Consider the following 20,255-nt stretch of genomic DNA (forward strand, 5'->3'; position numbering starts at 1 on the left):
ACTGGGAGAATGCCTGAGGAACGACATGACTGTCACGGGACGAGTGTCCAGCATATACAAAAACACCCAACAACTCAGTAGAGAATGGGCAAATTCCAGACAAGAGGCTTAAGTGGCCAGTCGACATATAAAAGCATGCTAAAATCCATTAGTTATCAGAGAAATGCAAAACAAAGTGAGGTCTTATTTCATATACAAAAAAGGAGATGTTACTATCTCACGTATGTGATATTGGCAAGGATTTCAAAGAAAAGGACTGCCAAGGATGTGGGTAAATTGGAATTTCTCTATTCTGCCTGCAGAAGTGAGCATAAATTGGTACAACCACTTCAGTTGATTTAATGGATGTACACAGGATATATAGATAAAAGATTTATATGACCCCTGTCTCTGCAATTCACTTTTGAGGTTCACATACTTTTATTTGTGCACATGGAAATATGTGCAATGATATTCATTACAGTGTTGTTTGAAATAGAGAGAAATTCAAAATAATCTAAATGCCAAGGTATAGAGCAAGAAATTAAAATACATAATTTTAAATGGTTAGCCACAAATGGGCAATAATTTCAATGAAAGTTCAATGGCAAACCTGCCCCCACAACCATCAACTTTTAACAAACAGACTAAAGGTAGGGAGTGGTAGATCAGAACTGAAATCAAAATAGGCAGAACAAATACATGAACAGATGCTCAACTTATTTTTTTATTACTTATTACTTTTATTTATTATTACTAGCTTTGCAGAGGAGGGGAGAGGACGAGCGTGGAATAGGAAATTTATGTCATGTTCATTACAGTAGTATTTACGATAACAGAAAGTTGGTAACAAATCTAAACTTACAATATTGGAACAGTTACTTGCACTGTACTCAAACTGAAATGGTGTACAGTCATGAAAAATGAGGTCCTTCAAGAAGTTTTATTCAACAAAAGAAATGCCTACAATGTAGAAAGTGACAAAAACATCCCCAAGCTATATAAATATGCCCCGATTCAATGTACATAAATACAAGACATACATGTCCTATTTTTAACATTTTTATAATAAATAGATTCCTTTTAGAGAGCCAATAAAAGTTATAACATTTGTTATAATAATTTAAATAACTATCATGTAAGCTCTTCCTTTCATCCTGATTACTTGGATCCTGGGCCAGATACTGGAAACAATGTACTATTTATAGCAGCAGCTAACTCTGTTGATCTGCTTTTAGTCTTTCCTTGTTCCTTTTATTCTCTGCTGCATAACACTGGGTTAATCTACCTAAAATAAGTTATCACTGATCATGTGATGAATCTGGACAAATGCCTAGAGTGATTTCTCATCTGGAGGATAAAATCCAAATTCTTTACCCTGCACTCAGGATCCTCACCATCTGACCTCTGCTCAACTTTCCCATCTAATCCTCTTCTCATCAAAGACATGCACATTTTGTTCCAATCAATCCAGTCTCTTCACTAACTACTGCACATGTCATACTCATCGCAGACCTTATTCCGCTACCCATGTTAAATACAGCTCCCTTACCCCCATATGCAAAAACCTCCCTCCTGTGATCCAGACAGTAAATCTTTGCCATTTATAACAGTCTTTCTCGAAACATGATTCATCCATGAAAATTTCATTAATAACAGGGCCATCGTTGGCCATATATCTCAATTGCGTCAATTTGAAAAAGATCTCCTTTCTGGGCTATCCCGTGGGCACATGGTTTGAAAAGCAGAAGCTGCCCTGTCAATTAGAAAGTGGGCCAAAAAAAAAAAAAAAAAAGGGACCACTATTCTGTGGGGCAGGCATAACCCCTGCTGGGCCTCATAGCTTTAGGGGTGCAGAGTCCTCTCTGCCCACAGGAAGGGAAGCATTTTTATACAACATAATGAGCAGAAATCAATGTGGCAGTCTTGGGTCAAAGCGGATTTCATTCTTAGTGTAAAGATCTAATATCAAGAGTCTGGCTAAAATATTATTAGCACTAAGATGTTTTTAATTATTCTATCCAACTTTTTAGAGTAGAAACCAAATGTAATACATTTCTATTTACTCCCAGTATTTTTTTAATTGTCCCAGAAATACAAAATTGCTTTGATAGAGAGCACTATTACAGTTGATAACTATATTATGGATATAAATAAACAATTATCTAATAAAAGCTTTCACTGTTAATTCAACCAATTTGATAATACTGATTAAATTTATAATGTGAAAAGGTTAATGCAAATGTTTTGCAAATTTTCAAAAGACAGGCCAAAATGTATGTTTATATAAAGTGAAAATGAAGGGTCGGTAATACTCAAAGAATAACTGAGTTATTACTCATGACTATGACGATATAAAACAAATCAAATGTCTCATGATCTGCACACCAAGAGTAAACGCAGAAAGCTAAAACAAAAATATATTCTTCATTAAAATGTCAGAGTGCAGATGTATATTTTAGGTATGATATTAAATTGTTATTTAAGTTATTTTCAATTAGACTATGATCCAAGTAGGGGCTGGCTTATTTTGTTTCCACATTTTTTTGAGAGTCTCTGCATAGAGCATTACTTTTGAAGCAATGAAAAGTTCCAACTGAAACCAACACTGCTGAGCTAAAAGTTCGAAGTATTTATACAAAAGAAAGCGAAACAAAATAAGCCTGTAATAGCGAACAAATAAAATACGCACACCTTGGATTCAATGAAATATTAGAATATCAATCTCCTGAAAGGACAAAGATTGGAAGAACACAATTTAGCATACATTACTGCACGCATATATTGGTCAATTTTCAACTTACTATTTTCAATTTACTATTTCAACTTACAAGTTTCTAAATATTTAAATTGAAATAGGATGTTTTTAAAAAAGGTAACAATACACACATACATGCATACACACACGCGCGCACACACACACACACACACACATACACACACAGCAGTCCCCACCCCAAAACTGGAGGGGATAATCAGCTTGCTTCCCCTGGATTCTAAGAATCAATCTTTCTAAGAGAAAGCAGTGCTTTCATTTAAGAGCTTTCTCATGACTCTTAACCACACCCACTGGTTCAAGGAACCACCAAGCTGTTAACGTTTGTAGTTCTGCTTTTCTAAGGCCTCTAAAGGGATTCTCAGAGAAAAGGGGGAGCAATGGAAAAAAGAAGTCAGAGGGGGAAAAAATGCCCTCTGATATTTTTAAGTTTTAATTTTTCCTCTAACCAAAAACTTTTAGTCGAAGTCATAGCTCTTTCTCTGAAATTGAGTGTCTAAAGAATTCCAACAATATCTTTTGTATTTAAAAATACTTAACGCTGGGCTAAGTGCCGTGGGTTGAATTGGATCTGCACATTCTCCACTTCCTCTCTCTTCTATTCACCAATGCATAACTTACTACTAAGTTATGGGTTGCCCTAAGGCTATTTGGTGGATGACAATGTTCAGTAATGGAAGGCACAGTTTCCTGGTGTTCTGTCACGTAAACTAAATCAGCACCCTTAGTGGGCTAGGAAAAAAAACTTTTCTGCCGTTACGTGCAGGGTAGCAGTGACAACCTGGTGGCTGTCTAGTTCCAGCCTAGATGTTCAGATATGTCACTTGGAGGGACAGAGGGTGAAAGGGCAGGAGGAGATCTGAAATCTCTATGCAGTGAAGTGACCTGTCAGATAATGCATTTTAAAAATATCAAGGTCGTGTACTAAGAAGGGTCCTAGACATAAATGAGGTCTTCTAAATTTCTTGGCGAAAATCATTCTGAATGACAGTATGACATGGGGGAAGAGCCCTCATCAAGGGTGAGTGTCTAGACTCTAATCCTGGAGCTGCTCAGATTTAGGGAAGAGCATTGAGGCAGATATGATAACCCCTCTGAGCCTCAGTTTCCTTCTCTGTAAAGCAACAGCTGCTAAACTCAGTTAACTTTAAGTTTCTTTCCAGGTTTCAAATTTAAGAATTCTATATAATTGTCAGATACGAGAGGGTTCATTTTCTCCACATCCTTGCCAACACTCATCCCCTGTCCTCCTGACAGCCATCTTAACAAGTGTGATATCTTATCATGGTTTTGATTTCTGTTTCCCTGATTATGAGTTATGTTGGGCATCTTTTCATGTACTGTTAGTCATTTGGATGTCTGCTTTGAAAAAAACCATGTCTATTGAGATCCTCTGCCCATTTTTAAAAAAAAATCAGTTTGTTTGTTTGGTTTTGGTTATTGAACTGTATGAGTTCTTGCTGTATTTTGGATATGAACCCTTTATCTTATATATGGTTTGCAAATGTTCTGTTCCATTACACAGGTTGCCTTTTCATTTGGTTGACTGGTTCTTTGATGTGCAAAAGCTTTTTGTTTTGATATGGCCCCACTGGAAGATTTTTGCTTTTGTCACTTGTGCTTTTGGTATTATTTCCAAAAAATCCTTAGGCACTGTTCTGGGAATGTAAATATGCTCAGCTATGATGGAAAACAAAATGGAGGTTCTGTACAAAATTAAAAAGAGTACTATCATATCATCTGCAATCCCATTTCTGGATTTATATACAAAGGAATGAAAACAGGATATAAAAAAATATTTATCCTATGTTTACTGCAGCATTATTCACAATAGCCAAGATATGGAAACAATCATCTATCACTGGATGAATGGGTAATGAAGATGTGGTGTATATTTACAATGGAATATTATTCAGTCATGAGAAAGAAGAAAATTATGACATTTGTGACAACATGGATGGAACTTGAGGGCATCGTACTATGTGAAGTAAGTCAGAGAGAGAAAGACAAGTACTGTATGATTTTACTTCCAAAATCTCAAAAAGCTGAACTTGTAGAAACAGAATAGAATGGCAGTTAGCACAGGTGGTAGGGAGGGGTGCGGTTTGGGAGAGCTGGGGAGATGTTGGTGAAAAGGTACAAACTTGCAGTTAAAAATTAATAAGTGTTGGAGAATACATAACATTGTGATTATAGTCAACAATACTGTACAATATACTTCAAAGATGTTAAGAGATCTTAAATGTTCTCACTACAAAAACAGAATCATCACGTGATGTGATAGAGGTATTAGCTAATGGTATGGTGGTAATCATGCTGCAGTATATAAATGTATGAAATTGACACACTGTACAACTTATATTCACACAACGTTATATGCCAATTATATCTTGATTTAAAAAAAGGAAGAGGAAAAAATTTAAAAAAAAAAAAAGAGTCCAATACTGCTTCAGCAAAATTTTGGAAAGCTGCAAAAACAAAACATACTCCTTAGTAAATATGTGATGGGGCGGAACTCTACTTTTTCTAAACAAATTTTCCTTGTTGTTTTAGATTATCAGTAAATTTTGGGAGATACTGCCCTATTCTATAGCTAACGTAATTTGACTTTTTTTTTTTTTTTTTTTGCTATCCTGAGAGTGCATACAAGTTTACCCTGCTTTTTAAGAATCCAAATGTCCCTATAAAGGCATATGTATCTAGCTTGTGAATGGAAGCTGTGTGGCTCTAAAAATCAGAAGGAAACAGGTTCACGTTTAGAGAACTGACATCAGCATGTTTTCAAATACATATAGATACGTGCCGTGTTGTGAGCTGAATTGTGTCCCTTTAAAATCTATATGTTGAAGTCGTAACCTTCAGTACCTCAGAACAAGACGGAGTTCAGAGGCAGGGCCTTTAAAGAGGTAATTGAGTTAAAATGAGATCATTTGAGAGGAGCCTAATCCAGTATGGCCGGTGCTTAGAAGAAGAGGAAATTGCTTATAGACACACATAGAAGGAAGACCACAGGGGGAAGGAAGATGGCTAGCTATATGCCAAAGAGAAAGACCTCAGAGGAAAGGAATCCCGTTGATACCTTGATCTGGAACTTCTAGCCTCAAGAACGGGGAGAAAATAAGTTCTGTTGTGTAAGCCACCATTCTGTGGTATTTTGTAAGAGCAGCCCTGGCGAAGGAGAGCATGGTATCATCATCGCCTTCTCACCATCTATCGGAGCTGCCAACGAAGATGAATTTTATACTATATCCATTAAATCATTTCACGTTTATTCAAAAGCTTATGAGGTGGGCACTGGAAACAAAGCAGACCAAAATGCTTTCCCTGGTGAAGTTTAACCTTTATAAGCCAAGTATTCCCTATTCTAGGAGAGCTTTTTCCCTCCTTATTCTAAGAGTGATTTTTCCCTTGACAAAGCAAAGCCACACGGAGAAGTTGCTCCTGTGAATCACATAAGTAACTCAATGGTATCACACAAATCCTGGTGAGTGTGGACCATGAAAAGTGAATTTAATGTAAAGGAGTCACTGAAAAATAAATATATTTCTACTTGGTTGTTGAAAAATAAGTGGTAGTCCCTGTGTTCAGACCAAGTAATGGCTATCTGAGAATCAGCGTTACCAGCTCAACACAGCAAGTTTGGCTGCAAGAATGAGTTCCCTCTTGACTTCTCCAGTGTTAACTTTAGAAAAAAATCAACATTTTGGTATCTTTGTATTTTATTACGGCCACTTTACATATTTTATGCATCTATTTATCATCTTTTCCTTTTTTAGAAAAAGAAAAGCTGACTTCCTGTTTCTAATAGTACCATCTGAGTTGCTTATAATTCACAACAAATAGTTACATATCTCTAAAAAACCAGAGCTTGTCTTTTTATTAGGATTTTTGTGGCAAGTGCAATTTTAAAAATACAACATTTACCATGAATCTTCCCTGGACGAATACACACATACAAATGTTTACTCTGAGTAGCGTAGCAACCACTGCAAAACTTTTAGGGCCTACAAAGATTTCTGTTGCAGCTTTTAGTCAACTGCATACAGTACATTTCAAACTGATAAGGAGCCTTTCACTTCATTCATACCTAACAGAAGGGTTAGGAAAGCTGATTAGGTTTTATGACTGCTGCAGTCATGAAAAACAAACAACAAAATAATAACCCAGGTGTTGAAAGAGAAGAAAAAAAACCTGGCTCAGTCTTGTTACATCACTTCCTCAGGGTGCGCTCGATCTCATTTATAGAATGTCAAGCTGATACAATGTATATAGATCTGACTTTTAAAGAGCTTAGGAAGCAGACAGGGCATGCAGACAAAAAAATGCCTGCCAGGAACCACTAAACGGGAGGTTCTCTAAAGACACAAGAATGCCCTGGAACAATTCACTTAAACATGCTTCTTGGTCCTTCCCCTAGTTGTTATCTGAATTCATCCAAAAAGCTATCTTCGTTATGTTTTTAAATTATTTTTAAGCCAGCAAAGAAAAGCAAATGCTTGCATTCCTCCTCGAGAACAGATGTTTTAATACTCTGTGGGTAATGCAGATTATATATTTAAGTGAGAAATCCTAGGGAAGGTGGCCAATTGTATGTCATATCAAGTCTTAATATTGAGAGGTTCTTACTGAAAGACCACAGTAATTGAATAAAACTTGACATATCTATAGAAGCAATGGTAGCGATGGGCCAATATGAAAAGCGAGAAATGTTTATCATCCAGAACTTAAAAGCAGTGATTTCAAGGCTCAAACCTGAAACTGACCTGCAAATGCCAAGGGCTTTCTGGTTGCAGGCAAACCCTGAGCAGGAGCATGGCTTGGACATGGAAAAAGAGAGGACTAGCTTTGCTGAAATTGTTGCCTTAAAGAAAGTAATGTTTATGTTCATAAGCACGGCTTCTTACTAAATAAGTGGATGAAATAATTGCTATTGGCCTGATTCCTATCAGCACGAAACTTGAGAATTACCACCATCTGACTAAATTGACGAATTATGACACCGTTACCCTCAAATCCTCCTCACCTAATGCGTTTGTGGCCCGCAGGCACCCCAATTAAAGAATTTCACCCTGATGCTAATGTCTTCGATGGGGTGGTCTCCCAGGACCCAGTCCTTTACCAGGGGGCAGGCTGATTGCCAGCTGGTGAGTCAGAGTCAACACGCAGTTCTCCACTTCCTTAGGTAAAACTGTGGATTAGAAGTAATAATCTATATTGGAAAACTAGAATCCCATGGGGCAACTAAATAACATATTCCCAAGCACATTTTTCTCAGTGGCATCTGTGGAAAGCCAAAATTATGGTGGTGGTTTTTTTTTTTTTTGTTTCTGCTAAGAGTTTAAAAATGATTCCTCTGAATCAAAAAACTGCGATGGCCCATAAGAAGCTGAAACAACATTGAGCAGCTGCAAGTGTTTGACAACGAAGCCTCATATGACTTTTTTTCTAATCTTATTACATTGGGTGCTTGTAAATTTGCCTTGTTACAATAGGCGAGAAATGATCAACAGTAAGGAACTCCAAAGGAAAGAGAACGTAAACTAAGACCCGTTAGAAGAAAAACACACCTTCGCTGAAATACTTGAATTAATGTCCACCTCAACCCCAAATCCCTAAGACTCTTTCTTACAGAAGTTTCTCTTATAGTTCAATATTCAATGTATTGTTCAACAGCCAATAAAGGAAATTTTCAGGATGCTTTGTGAAGATCTGAGAAATGATATTTTATGTTGGTAGATATTTTCAAATCTGTGTTCGGTAAGTTTAATAGTCAGATAAGACCCTTAACTTCATTTGAATTTTGTATGAGTGGGAGACCTTTCTTGAGTGAGAAACAATGGCACGGAGTTATGCATTTTAAAAATCTCTTGACAGGGGTGCCTGGGGGCCTAGTGGGTTAAGCGTCCGCCTTCAGCTCAGGTCAGGATCTCAGGGTCCTGGGATTGAGTTCCTCGTTGGGCTCCCTGCTCCCTGTGTGGCTCCCCACCTCTACCCCTCCACCTCGTGTTCTCTCTCTAATAAATAAAATCTTTAAAAAACCCAAAATCTCCTGACAAGGTAAGAAGAGTGGAGCAACTAGCTGAAACTGGAGACAGTGATTTAAAAAAAAAAAAAAAAAAAAAAAGGCTGTGGGGGGACAATTAGATAACCTAAAGGAAGTAGTTCACAGGTATGTAAAGTTGAAGGGTCATCAATGACCTCCCCCCAACCCCGCCCACTCCACACACCAGCTTGAATCCAATGGTCCATTTTCTCAGTCTTCATCCTAATTTACAAGTAGCTTTGCAAGTTTTCTTCCTACCCCAACAGATGCTTCTCCTTAGCTCTGTTTTCTGGCTCCCCTCAATCACCCAGCCTCCACATGCTGGAGTGTTCTAAGGCTCATTGCTCAGACCATTTCTATTTTGTGTATGTTCTTTCCTGCAGTGATCTCACATGATTTCAAAGCATTATGTGTGATTTACATGCTGACTACCATCAAATCCCTATTTCTAACCTGCACCACCTTTTGCTATCACAGCAAACAACAACTCCATCATCGGGAGTCATCCTTCGAGCCCCTCCTTTGCTTACACCCCACATCCCACATCAATTATCTTGGTTCTGCCTTCTGACTAAGTGTAGAATCTGACCAATTTTTGCCACCTCCACAGCTACAATTTTATAATCCAAGCTACCATCTGTAATAATTTAACTGGCCTTCCTTTTCTGCTTTGTTACCTGAATTACATAACAGAGCTTTACATGTTTGACCACAAATGGGAGACATTACATTATTATTCATTTTTCTAGAAATAAATATCTGCTTTTCAACTTCACACTTTTCAATTACGGCTTTTATTTTAAACATTCTATTGCTTATGCAACAGTAAAACCTGATGGAAGTCTGTATGGATTTTACAAACCTCTCTTAACCTGTTATGCCTTCTGAAAGTTGCCATTCATCCTGCCTTGGAGAACATTCTATCTGGTCAGCAGGCACTCAGGAATTGTCCTACAGAATGCAGATGATGCAGATTATGTTCTCTTTAGAGAAGGACAGCCAGGCCTACCAGCCAAATAAAACTGGGTGTTTCCGTAATTTACATGCTGAACATTTTAGCTATGTGCTGTGTGTCTGTAGGGAATAATGTTCAAAGCAGAGACACTATCACCTCCCTTAGAAAATTGTTTTAAGGATTAAGTAAACAGTACAATTTAAAATTTTCATAAAAATTGAGCATTATACATAGTAGGTAATACACATAGTAGGTATTCCCATACACATTTTTATTGTATAGTCCGTTAATTAACATCATATCAACTTTAGTCGAGATAAACAATTTAAAAAATTTAGTTCATAAGTTATGCTGGTTTGTGCTGTATGGAGTGACATTACCTATTTAGTCAACGTTCAGTGATATCCCCACCCAACATTCTTAAAACACTGACACGGCAAATCAGAGCTTGTCCTGCCCCAGAGGGGAAATCCTTGTTCAAACTTCTTTCTCTGTTAAAGCAGATTTATATTCAGTTGCTCTTCTCAGGGGAGAAACAGGCATTTCACAACAGCAAATTCAGGAAATACAAGTCTAGGTATGTTTAGGGCCATGAACAGCTCTACGCTGAGGAACTTAACAAAGATACATATAATAATATCCTCAGCTCACATCTCTAATTTCAGTTTTCCGAATCCTTCTTCCTTGCCTGTAAAGTCTTTAGGTGAAATTAAGCAAATAAAACCCCAACAAAAATACAGGATTTCACTAGTCAGGCCTACTGTGTGACTGTTAACGACAGTGTGTGAGACTGCATGAAAACAAACTCTTTCAAAGTGACTATTCGATAGTGAGTACTCACTTCCATGACGGAGGAAAATATGGATTCTAATTATCTCATCAAGTGCCTGGTCATTTGCTTTTACATTTTTAGTCACTCTGTGATATTCCTATCATGCCATAAAGTCTTCAATACTCATCCCCAAATCTGAACGTCTCCAAAAAAGGAAAGTGTAAATAATTTTATGTTCTTTCCTGATGTCCTTTCACATTGGTCACTACAGTTAAGATGAAATTGTGTCACGAGGTCAGAATTCTGAGCACGTGAAAAGAAATTGCCCAAGGCCAAAAAGATTGTAGAATGCACTTGTGAAGAATTGCTGCCATCATCCCCAAACACACCAGAAAAGTTAATATATTTGTTGGTATAAGCAAGACAGGACTTCAGAATCGGCGGCAGATACAAGTGAAATCATCTCACAGACTAATCTGTGCGGGCACTGAGGTGATGAAGATAAACTGCCATCGTGCTATTCTTACCCCTGATGGCTATACCGGTGTCCCTTGTATAAAGACTACCATGGGGGTCAAAGACTAAGTGCCAGGAGGGCACTTCATTCCACCTGGAAAAATTAAAGGGAGGCTACAAAGAAGAGGTTAAAGTTAAATCAGAGCTCGGAGAATAAGAAAGGACTTCTACAGATGAGAAGGAAGCACTTCTGGTATTTACAATGAGCCTGAGCTGGGAGAAAGAATGTTGCTGGGTGAAAAGGCAGAAGAAGAACAGGGCTGAAGCACTGTCCCTTGTGGGGTGAGGAGAGGATGCCGGGGTGGGAGGCTGTGGAGGCAAGCAAGGATCTATGATTGATTAGGAGGCTTTTGTGTACGGCAAGCTATGGAATGTCAATCTACTCACCAAGCAGCGGGAGAATCCGAAGCGATCTGAAGAAAGGTGGGATACAAAAAAGTTTATATTTTTGGCTTTCTACTTCTCTTCTCTGTCAAGAGTGGGGGAAAAGGGTGTGAAGACGCTACTGGAAGCCATAAGCAAGGCTCAGGAATGGGAATCTCTGCCCATGCTTTTTCCCTGTGTTAGGAATTACCTACCTCCCTTCATTTGGCTAATGGTGATGGGCCAGTAAAGATTCAACTCCTCCAGGAGGCTCTCACTAGCCGCACTTTTCTCTCCGTATCACCGCTGCTAAACTGGTTGCCTTTTTCCTCATCCTCTTTCACATCTCCCAGACACTGAGCTGAAATTACACATCTCTCTCCTGCTTGCCCAGAATGGATTTCAGAGCAGAAGATAAGTCTTACATCTCTTGGATAACTTTGATCCCTAGTAGCTTTTAAAATCTGACAGAAAAAAAAATGTGAATGAAAAAACAATTTTTAAAGGATGGCTTATAATCTGATGAGCAACACTGAGGAAAAAAAAAATGAAGGAAACGAAGTCAAAGTCTGTGACTGGTAGAATCAACAGAAACTGTTAGCTGATGACATAGGGAGTGAGGAAAAGAAGAATCCAGTTAGATATTATCTATTGCTAGCTTGAGACAGCGAGCTGAGTGGCATAATCATCCAGCATAGATAAAATAGGGAAGTGTAAAAGAAGGAAAAGGTTCAGGTCGGGTCATTTTAGGTAGAGGAGCTGTGGAGTACTGGCATGGGGACATCCAATGGACAGCAACAATTCCATGGCATTAAATACTAAGGACTGGCTAGGGATAGAGATCTACAGTCACTGACACATTTAATGTTAGTCTGAGCCACGGGATAAGAGACAAACAAAATGAGAAGAGAAGATAATCAGAGAGAAGAAACTGGGATTCTCACTATTCCGATGGTAGGCTAAGGCTCAGGGGCTGACCCCCGTGTCTGAAATAGAGCAGCCGAAGGAGCTAGGAGAGACCCTGCAGGCCCAGGAGGCATTAGCCATCCTGCAGCCAAAGGGGAGGGCAGTTTTGAGAAGTGGGGATGGATAGCAACATCAAAGTGATGGAAAGGTCAAGAAGGAAGAGGGATACAAATAAGCCAAGGTGGTTATTAAATGGGTGGTCTTCTATACCCTCAGGTAGAGAGAAGTTTTACTGAAGTAGGTAAGGAAGAAAGACAGTCGTTCAGAAAAAGGAGCCATATAAATGGAGAAAGTGAATAGAACATTAACTATTAAGCTTGGCGATGAGAAAAAAAGCAGACAGATTCAAGGGTTTAGGGGAAGGAAGATTCCAAAAAGGCTTAATATAATAAAGGGAGAAATCTGTGTACATTTGCAATCAGTAAAGAAGAGGTCTAATGAAGAGAACGAGAAAAGAAATTTGAAGACAGAGGAGGGTTAATATCCACTGCAGGTAAAGAGAGGGCGAGAACGTTGTCTTCATAAACTGCATGGGAGAGTAAAATGTCACAGCATTTCTGAAAAAGAATCTGACAATATTTTCCACAAGCCTTAAAAATGCCCTTTTCCTAAGATTTTGTAATTTTCTGTTTAGAATTTTACCCTAAGAATATAATCAGAGGTACAATCTAGGGATATTCACGGGAGCATTACTAATAGAGGAGAGTAAAAATAAAATAAAGAACTTAAATGTCCATCAAAGAAAGATGGTTAAATAAGTGATTTTCATGTATGTATGTATATACAATGGCCATTACATTGTCAATAATTTTAGTGTACATTGGAACAAGGCAGAAATGAGCCTTAACAGCTTAGTGATATAAATACCTCTGAGCTAAACCATAATGCAACATTCTGCATTTGAATTACGCAAAGAGACTAAAGAACAAGTAGCTTAACATCTAGTTCATTGTTCCCTAATTTAAGGTTAACAAACATCTAAAAATAGACTCTTCCGATGTCATTCTGATATGCAGGGCACCTACTGGCTGGCTATGTCTGAAAGGGAGCGGCCAGCATTAGGAAAGAAAGCCGGACAGCTTTGTCAGTACAAGTGAGATCGAGCTTTGATTCTAAAAACTATAACATTCCCATATTTAAAGACCGTAAAATACCAACAATCAGAATCAACTAAACGGATTGTTAAAATAACTGTTTTCTGTAGGAGGAATGTAATGTATGGATCAGACGGGCTAGAATGCAAAGCCAAGGTCAGTTTTTGGGAATCTTTCCATATTTTTTTCTTTGTTTTGCTTTTTTACCCTACCCCTGTACTCTGTCGCCCTTTGCCCTAAATTGCCTGATGCTCTGGGGTCATCCTTATTCTCCTCACCCCTAACTTGCTTTCTAAAAATCCTCATTGCTTCAGCTGGTTTACATAGGATATTAAGGGGATGAAACATGTGAAACTCTGTTACCCTATAGACACACAGGTACATCCACACTAGTAGGTTCTTAATTATCCAAGGGTCATTCACGTGATCTCTAAGTTCATTCAATTATTGGACCTACTGAGCACCTAATATGGATCAGACACTATGCCAGATGCTGAGGATATAGCAACGAACAAAATCAATAAATATATCTGCCTTTAGGAAGCAGATATTCTACTGGAGAGAAACAGACCATAAATACAATAAATGAAACAACACCGGATGGTGCGGTGTACTATAGAAAAAAAGGAAAGCTGGAAGGGAATAAGAGAGGCAGAGATGGTTCCAGTAAGAAGGTGACATTGAAGCAAAACTTACAGGAGGCTAGAGGTAAGTCACGAGGATAGAGTTTAAGTTACTAGGAAGATCATCCTAGTATATGGAGTGGCAGGGCAAATAATCGGAGGTAGGAAGCATGTCTGGTCTATTCGAGGTTCAGCAGGGAAGGGACACTGTGGCTAGATTAGAGGTCAGAGATAGCAGGGGGCCCGATAATAAAGGACCTTGTAGGTCACTGTAAGGATTTAGAATTTTCTCTGGGAAAGCTGGAGGTAGAGTTGCCAGATAAAATACAGGATGCCCAGTTACAGCTGAGTTTCAGATAAACAACAAATGGTTTTTTTGGTATAAATGTGACTCAAAAGTTACACATTCATTGTTACGCATTGAAATGAAAACTTAACTGGGCATCCTATATTTTTATTTGCTAATTTTGGTAACCCTAGAACAGACCCATGGGAGAGTTTCAGGCAAAGAAGCGACATTATCTGACTTATGTTTGTAGTGGATTGCACTGCTGTGCTTAAAAGAGACTATAGGAAGGCAAAAGTGGAAATAGCGAGGCACTCAGGAGGTAGTTTTAATAATTCAAATGGAATGGTTGAGGAGGCAGCCAGATATACAAGAGATTTTAGGTTAGATGTTGGGGCCGGCCACATAAATTTGGGAACCAGTGGCTTACAGACAGCACAAAAGCCATGACATTGGATGAGATCGCCAATGAGTGGGTGTTGATGAGGAAGATGTGAGCACCATGGTTTCTCAGTCTAAATGAAGTGGTCTTGATTCAAAAAGGGAGTGACCCTCTGGACGCTCCCATAAACCCAGATCAGAAGGAGCAGCAGGAACCAGTAAAGGGGACTGAGAAGAAGTCAGTGAGGCAGGAGGAAAATGGAGAGTGTGATGAGCTGAGAAACAGGTGAAAAAGTGTTCAGCAGAAGGAAATGAGAATCAGCTGGGTCACTCGCTGATGACAGCTCTGAGAAGAGGCGGACGGAGAACTTTCCACTGGACTTGGCAATATGCATTCCTAGGAGATGAAATGAGAGAGTGAGTAGCATGTTTGTATGCTGAGGGGAATGAACCAATAGGAAGTTAAAAAAAAAAAAAAAAAAGTGCGCATGTGCATGTGCAAGGAAAAGAAAGGGGAAGGGAGAGAGCCTGAGAAGGAGAGAGAGAGAGAGAGAGAGAGAGAGGGAGAGAGAAGCATGCAGGTGCACTTCTTAAGGAGAAGGACATGAGAAGATATGGAAGGGATGCAATTGGGCCGACACCCCAATTCCCCAAGGTTCACCCAGGTCACAGAAAGGCCAGGTGTCAAGGCAGAGATGAGATAGATGGGTAAAGAGCATGGGGAGAGCTGTTGAAAGTCCTCTTCTGATTGCCTGTGTTTTTATGAAACAGGAAGCAAAATTATCATCTGAGAGTGAGGACTGGAGAGATGGTGCTAGAGGCCTGAAGAGAGAATAAACTCTAAAATGGCAGTTGTGGAGAATGGGAGAGAGCATGGGCAGAGAAACCGTAGGATGATTGTCCATCAGCACTACTGAACATTTGAATATAAAATAAAAGTGATTTCAGTTCAAAGGACAACAGAATTTTATTCGTGGACACCGTTCACGGTGTGGGGGTATAACTTTGTGGTTCGGGGTTTCCAGAAGTTTCTTAAATCAGGTGTGCTTGTCAGAAATCTCAGGTGAGGAGACCCACAAAGAAGGAGTCACAGTAGGCAAATGCTATGGTAATGGGGGCAGAGAACAGCCCAGAGCAAACACTGAACACAAAGGAAGAAAAAGACATGGTGAGCTCAGGGAAGCATGTCCACAGACAATCGCTAGAATGTCGGATGTGTCCTGAGATTAGTGAGGACTTCCAGAATGCTATATCTGAGGACCTGTAAGAACCTGACTACGGGAGATTCAACCAAAGTCTATACTCGTCTACTTTTAGAGATTTTTAAAGACAGAGTGATATAAAAAATCTGTTATAAAAAAGGGTAAATTTAAATATCAGAAACCCACCCAGTCCCCAAATCTCTACTTGAATGAAGCACTTGGGTAATTTAGTCATCTCAGTGAATTCAATATGTTACTTCTTACTCAATGTGAAAAAAAAATGCTACAATTAAAATTCTAATTTTAATCATCTTTCTAACTAATTAGCCTAAAAGAAGACCATTTGGTTAAAAGTATTAACTGCACAAGGAACTTGCAACGTTCAGCTTAAGCCATGTAGCTTCAGACAAATCAGCTTTAATGCCACTTATTTAAGTCTGAGTATGAATATTCATGCAGCAAGTCTGATACCAGTTTTATTTTCTGTTTCTCACACATGGGTACTTTAAACTAATTCATCTTTCTAAATACCCTTTCTAGTCACTGATGTGGAAACAGTTTCTGGCTTCTGATGATTTTATGCAGAATGTATGGAAATAATTATATACTAGTACCAGTGAAACTGTAGTTTTTAGATGCTTGGATCAACTGTGGTTTCAGCCTGTGCTACTGCTGTTCACAACCTAGGAAGTGGTTAGTTTTGTTTGGGGGTTTAAAGTATAGAATTATATAATTGTTGACACCGAGCTAACTAACCTCTTCCTTTGATAGAGCATGGTATAATCCTGTACCAACTGTGTAAGGCAGCTTCTCAATGAACTTTGGAAATACGCGTGTTTTTCTGAATCCACTGCTCCAACCTGAAAGCATTTATTCCTGTGCTAGCCAAAGTGAATGAAGCTGGTAAGATGTGAGATTTTCCCTTTAACCGAACACAGAGTGCAGACAGGAAAACTTATGAATCGTTAACAGCTACCCAGAGAATCGTTTTTCTCTCTTTGTTTCTTTTTTTTTTTTTTTTAAGATTTTATTTATTTATTTGACAGAGAAAGACAGAGAGAGAGCAAGCTGGGGAGAAGGTGCGGTGAAGAGGCAGAGGGAGAAGCAGGCTCCCCTCTGAGCAGGGAGCCCAATTCAGGACTTGATCCCAGGACCTCAGGATCATGACCTGAGTCGGAGGAAGCCGCTTAACCGACTGAGCCCCCCACAGGCCCGAGAATCACTTTTCTGATTTCAGTAAACAGCCATGTACAAAATGAGGATGAGGCCCATAATTCTTGAGTTGACCACTATTCACTCCGAAGTTAAATAATGTACACATTTGGTTTTAAAAATATTTTCATAACATTTTACATAAGACAAGAGACTCAGAAAAACCAAACGTATCTACGTGGAATGGGGGAGCAATGACTGGCTATAATTGAAAAAATACTCAATGTATATAACCAGCAGAAGGCTATGAATGTTGTCCGAGCCCCACCTGGGCATCTATGTACATGTGCACGGGCACACGCCTGGTTAAGAACTACTAATGTTGTTCTTACTGAAAATTAGGCCACTTGCAGAATGGCTGACAAAGCTAAGAAACTGAAGAAACTGAGGAGTATAGTCTGAGGTAGTAAAAAAATTACGGGACATCACTTAAAACTGGAAGGGATATACTGAGACAGTACTGTATCATGGAAAAAACATGCAATTTTGAATCAGAAGATCTGGGCATGGTCCTGGATCCATTATTTATTATTTGTGGCTGTGATCACTAGCAAATCAATTATTTTCTCTCTGTTTCAGAATATTTATAAGACAAAGATAATAATAAATAAGCTACCTAATTTACCGGGTTGTTCTGAAGTTCTAATAAGATGATGTGTATAAACATATTTTTACAAGGTAATAAGTGGTCACATATTACCAGTGATGGAAAAAGTCATTAAAATCACTGCATGCAGTTTCAAAGGAAAGATTAGGACCAATAAGAGGGAGTTAAGAGTAGAAAGATTTTTGCTTAATACAAGAAAGAAATTTCTAAAAAACAATATTGGTTAAAAATGGTCTCAACAGCTGAAAGATAATGAATTCATGAGTTTTGGGCCAAAGTCACAAAGTCATTTTGTTTGGGAAGCAAAGGGATTGTGAATCAGATGGAAGATATGCAAAACTAATTTAGAAGTTTCTTCCAATCTTGAAACTCTGTGAATTTAGTAGGATAGAGTCCAAATAGTCAAATGTTAATAATACAAAGAGAATTTTTACCCTACACTGGCCACCAAGATCTGCTGCTTTGTGCTTTGCCAATCCTACCCACCCCGAATTTTCTAAATAAAAATATTAACTTCAAGAAGTAAATACAGGAATTTGCACTAATTGTTAATTGAGATTTTTAAAAATCACAATTACCTATTAAAATAAACATGTTAGTGCATATGAAAGTACTACGTAATTTGAAAGACATGATAAAAATTTAGGTATAGACATCATGATGCTACACTAAGAAATGGGTAATGCAATTAATTAACAGTGTTAATGGTGGGAACCGGGACTTTTTTTTATTACTTTATACAAGCTGAATCTTTTTTTCGTCTCACTTTTACATTTTAGTTCCCACATAAGCATCAATTTCCCATCTTGATGGTAGCAATGATTTCTCAGGCAAACCACTACGGGTTTTCCCAGGATTAACATCCATATTGGGCACGGGGCTGCTGCTCCCCAGCTTCAGGACTCTGGTTTCACCACAAAAGAATCCAGAGGCAGGCATTTTTCCAGCTAGTGCTACTTATGGCTGCGCTGTTGGCTATCACAGAAACATCTGCCACCAGAGCTCTTGTGAAAGATATTATTTATCACTCACTCATTCACTTTAAATTCACGGGAAGTTTGGAGTGCTTACTATGTGCCAGGTGCTCTGCTAAGAAGAGAGAAAACAAAAGTCAACAAAAGCCTGGCATGGCAAGTAGGGCATGAACGGCAGACATCCCTGTAAAAAAAAAGTGTAATTATTAATGTTAATGTTCAATTTGTGACAGATTTTTTTGGAACCTAAACATTTTAAAATGGTCACATTAAGTGTGACATGCCTTTAAATACATACAAGCTAAGAGGCCTCAAACATAAATTTTCTTTTTTAAGTCATCTCTCCCTCCAATGTGGGGCTCAAACTCACGAGCCCGAGATCAAGAGTTACCTGCTCCACTAACCAAGTCAGCAAGGGCCCTCTATGAATTTTCTTTTCTTTTTTTTCTTCTCTTCTTTTTTCCTTTCCTTTTTTCTTCCTTTCCTTTCCTTTTTTTTTTTCTTTCTTCCTTTCTTTCATCATTCATTCATTCCTTCATTCTACTTATTTATTTGACACAGAGAGAGAGAGAGGGAGCGAGCACAAGCACGGGGAACAGTACGCAGAGGGAGAGGAAGAAGCAGGCTCCCCATTCATCAAGGATCCAGATGCGGGGCTTGATCTCAGGACCCTGGGATCATGACCTGAGCTGAAGGCAGATGCTCAACCAACTGAGCCACCCAAGTGCCCCAAATTTTCTTTTTTTATCAAAGCGTATAATAACAACAGCCTTATGAAATCAAGAAGTAAAAGTGAGAAAATACTGTGAAAACTGTACCAACATGAATAAAAAGAGTCATTTAAAATAAGGCATGAATTCTAAAGAATTGATTGACATGTTAACTGAAGAAAAATCTGATAAACATAAAGTAGTGCAAACAAAGTTTTTATAGCAGTTGAATAAGTCCTAAAGACAAAGTTCTACTTAGCTTTATTTAGCATTATGTATATCGCAACAAAACTATTCTAAAAGTAATAAAATGTTAGTAGCGGTGACCTAATAAAAATGCGATACAAAGGCAAGTCTCAAAATAAATTAAAAACACGGACTCACCGTCTAATACATGTAGGTATGGTAGCAGCAATGTAACACCCTGTCTATGACGGGCTTAAAAACCTAATCTCCATTTGGCCATCAACTTTCAAATCTATTCTAGGAAGGCCTGGAAACTTTGATATGGCTAATGAAACCTTCCCGTTTATTATTCATAGAGATCAAAAGGGATATATGAAAAGTAATTTCACCATGGTTAACATCTGTAAATATTTTCTCTCAATCCCTAGGGTCTTTGTCTAGCGTCTTTGTCTCCGCTTAAACAAATGTTAACAACAGACTGCAATTCTAAATGTTCTCAAAAGTATAGTACTGGGGATGGGCGGGGGGTGGGGTGGGTATTGAGTAGGAAAATGATTAAACAGGTTATTAATAACTGTATGATTTACAAATGGATAAACAATTTTAAAAA

At 38.4% G+C, this 20,255-nt stretch overlaps 1 protein-coding gene across 3 annotated transcripts in view; it reads right to left on the minus strand.

Annotated features, from left to right (window-relative positions):
• The window catches only part of PDGFC (platelet derived growth factor C), a 196,816-nt gene that overhangs the window by 14,493 nt on the left and 162,068 nt on the right, over positions 1 to 20,255 (minus strand). The window lies entirely within an intron of this gene.

This window comes from Lontra canadensis, unplaced genomic scaffold (assembly GCF_010015895.1).
Source record: "Lontra canadensis isolate GAN:19392208 unplaced genomic scaffold, GSC_riverotter_1.0 scaffold1, whole genome shotgun sequence".
In the NCBI taxonomy this organism is placed as follows: Eukaryota; Metazoa; Chordata; class Mammalia; order Carnivora; family Mustelidae; genus Lontra; species Lontra canadensis.